We start from the raw sequence: 3,815 nt of genomic DNA, 5'->3' as shown, positions 1-3,815 counted from the left end.
TTATATTGTAATTCATATCTTCGAAGAATCTTGCGCAATTTCTGGTAAAAGTCCCAATCACTAATTAAACTATCTGACAAAAACCCTTTCAAAATATTACTGAGAGTATCTTTATTATACACTTTCAAAGCGTTTTCAATTTCTTTGATGTCAAAATCCAACGAAGCCCCGATTCTTAAGACCATATATGCCTCTACGAATTCAGACACTTTTTCTATACCCGCGTTGTTGAAATAACCGTTGTATGCATTCTGTTTCTCCTTCGGGATACAGTTCTTCATTTTTTCATTATTTCCCCATAACTTGCGACGTAACTCATCTACTTTTTCTTTGCTTAATATATTTACATCCGCCATTATTTCAGAAACTAACTTGGAAACATTTTTCTATCAAAATATAAGAAGAAAAAAATAAATAAATAAAAATACAAGCGATGTTTCAGTCTATGTACAAAAACTGGAAACATTCTTAAGAATTTACAAAAATAATTTGAAAATATTTAACTGAGGAGAATATTGAATTTATATATTTCCAACTATTTACATATTTACTCAGAATACACAACTTTATTTTCGTATTTTACCTGGACTGTTATGGTTTCATTATCAGTCCCGCAGATACACAAACACAAGGAAATAACAAACAGATAGGGTCTTTCGACTATCAGACAGTATAATAAGCTAGCGCAAGGAAAAAGGAATAAATGAAAAGTGGTGCCCGTCAATTCAGAGAGATCCAATATATATGTAGAAGTTCTGTATACAGCAACATTTTTGACTACCACTACTACGTCTCTAGTCTGATCGCTCGATTTTCTAGAAATAACAGAGAAACACCCTACATAGATACAATAGATATTGTAGTCCTAAAGGTACTACTAAAGAAGAGTGGTTCCCAACCCGCACACGCGCAGTCACGCGTCCGCGCTAGCTAGTCGTGAGTAGTCGATCCTACAACAAGTGCGCGCGTATGCAAATGAATACATGTGCGCGTGCGCACGTATGCAAATTAGTACATGCGTGTGAAACTTTCAGTACTTAAGTCACTTTGCAACTTCTACTAATTATCTATCTTCCTTTCTATTTATCTACCAATCCATCTATATAACTATTTATATATATGTATTCATTTGCATACGCGCACTTGTAGGTTCGACTACTCACAACTAGCTAGCGCAGACGCGCGACTGCACGGGTGCACGTTGGGGACCACTCTTCTTTAGTAGTACCGTCCTAAATGAATATTTGGTCATGTCTAGGACGATTATTATTGAAAACCCGCTCGAGTTGATCTAAGCCAATAACTTTGCTGTATGCCTTAATCATCTGACCAAATGACCAATGAGAAACCTAGTATCGTGACTTCCGCTGTACTTTAATCCAGAAATATGTAAATTTATTCGTTCAGCTTTTTTTGTTTCGTAATCCATTGCACGTGTCTAGAAACTCGACAATCTATCGATTAATCTATCTTAATCAGGAGATTATAAACTTACGTAAAGTTCCAACACAAAACCATCAATTTTGTCTTCTGTGAGATTTCAGCGTTAGAATTATAGTCTCCATTTCACATTTTATGTTCACTCGCGAATTATATATGTAAGTATTTTGTAGAGATATCTTGTATTTATGAATCTTGTCAATCAGAGTGTTATGTAAATATTCTTTGTTATTCTTTTACCGTTTTTTTTTTTCATTACACTGATGCCCATACTAAGGCATCATATCAACCTCAGTGCTATATGATATCTTTTTTAAAAAAAAAAGAAAATTATTCGTATGAGATTTGGCTGCTATTTGTTAGATCAGCAACCGTGTTTCTTTCTTTTTGCAATATTAATACTTATGATGGATGTAATATTTGCACAAAATTTTGAACTTTAAAGGAATTCTTGGTAAGTTTACTATTAGGCCTATCTCACTTTAAGGTTTGCCGAAAGAACGAGTAATTTCCGACGGTTTCGAATGGTCAGATTCATTCAAAACATCAAAGATAATATATAAACAAAAATTTATTGTCTGAATTTACCACTTTTTTTTTTTAATGAAATTCTTACATTTCATTTTGAAACAGATTTAAGAAGGCAAAAATGAAGATAGGTTTAATTTAATTAAAAGCGACAGCGTAAACTTAAGGTTATATAGTGTAATGTAAAACCCGGGGAACTACATTACATGACTAAATAGTAGAGGTTATGTAAATGGTTATGTAAATGATAGGAACTTCACGGAATTAATGACACATAACACAAAATAATTTTCATAATTACCTCCATCAGAATGTGAAATTAACAGTCGTAAAAGAATGCGAGTACTGTCTATTCATAACAATCGCTTAAATATTGGGGCTTGGATTTGGTAGATGGAAATTGAAAGAAGCCTGTCGTATATATATATCTATATGATTGTGTATTTGTGTCTGTCCCCCTCCCATCACCGCTTGACAACCGGTGTTAGTGTGTTTACGCCTCCATAACTTAGCGGTTCGGCAAAAGAGACCGATATAATAAGTACTGGGCTTTAAAAAAAGTCCTGGGGTCGATTTGTTTGGCTAAAACCTTCCAAGGCAGTGCTCCAGCATGGCCGCAGTCAAATCACAAAAACAAGTAAAAGAATAGTCTATCGATTCAGTCTGGTTAATTGAATATATACCTTGATGAGTTTGTAAGGGACGACCGTGCGAACTCAAAAAGGAGAAATGGTGACGAATGGAAAAACAGGAGGACTCCTTTTATTTAAACATGTCACACGGTCGAACATACAATTATATATCGAGGATGATATACATGATATGTTATGCGACGATAACAGAGATGACCAGTAATGAAAGACCACAGCCGTATTAGATGAATAACAGAGATATTTATTGTGGCATTAAAGATGTATGTCTGTGTGAGAGTGTGAATGCGACATATAAGAGCATAATCAAAGACAGGCCGTCATACAAAGAAAAGTGTGTATGTGAGTGATACATGTGTGTGAGTGTTTACAGCAGATAGAAAGAGAGTCAATAACACGTGAACAATTATACCAGATCGTTAGTACACTATAGGAAAAGTTCTGTATGTGAAAGTGAGGAGAGGCTGAGTGTGGCAGTGCTGATCACTAGTTGTGATGTCGTGGCATCGATGCCGTGCCGTGATTCTTGTTATACAGATGTTCGTCGCTGGCTGAGAATTTCTTGTCTGTTTAAGAACTCTTGTCTGTTTATTTACTGTGGTGAAGCTGAGTCACCTGACAGAATCGAAGAGAGAGATGTGCCGCGGAGGTTTGGTTTGGTGTACATAGTAATTCGTGTTGACGCTGGTAGTGTAGAGGCTGTTTGGTATTAATCGTGTTGGTCATGACAATGATGCTGGATAGTAGTCGTAGACTCTTGTTGCTGATGTGGCGACGGCGGAGGTCATCGTGGCTGGACGAAGCTGTTGAAGTGGTAGCTAGAACTGCTGCTGCTGTCGTGTGGTACACCGAACAGTTCTCAAAGAGAAACTGGACCGAGACAAATTTGGTTGCCGAGTTAAAGCTATTTATAACAAACTATTGGCTCACCAGATGGTAGAAATACACTCTATCACGTGACCTTATTAGGAGCCGTGATTGGTCAGTTTGCGTTCTGGCGGGAACGGTTCGAAGAAGTTGCCGATTCGAATAATGATCAGTCACGTGATGGACAAGGAATGGGTTCTCTACTACGCTCGCATTTACTTATATTTAAATGAGAAGATTGTATGTAATGGCGATAGTAGTTTTGTATCTAATGGCGGGAGGTAGTTTCACTACAGGTTAATTCCTATAATTTGTTGATCAATCAGAAAT

At 36.5% G+C, this 3,815-nt stretch overlaps 1 protein-coding gene across 1 annotated transcript in view; it reads left to right on the top strand.

The window, feature by feature from the left end:
• Nucleotides 1-1,161: 1,161 nt before the first annotated feature.
• LOC106872819 (zinc finger protein 723) overlaps nt 1,162-3,815 on the top strand; it is a 12,041-nt gene continuing 9,387 nt past the window's right edge. The window contains exon 1 of the mRNA XM_014919941.2: nt 1,162-1,598. The gene's annotated coding sequence lies outside the window, so the exon portion shown is untranslated. The remainder of the gene's footprint in view (nt 1,599-3,815) is intronic.

The sequence above is a fragment of the Octopus bimaculoides genome, chromosome 7, assembly GCF_001194135.2.
Source record: "Octopus bimaculoides isolate UCB-OBI-ISO-001 chromosome 7, ASM119413v2, whole genome shotgun sequence".
Classification (NCBI taxonomy): domain Eukaryota; kingdom Metazoa; phylum Mollusca; class Cephalopoda; order Octopoda; family Octopodidae; genus Octopus; species Octopus bimaculoides.
Note: the sequence above shows the minus strand (reverse complement) of the source record. Positions and strands in the feature narration are given on the sequence as shown.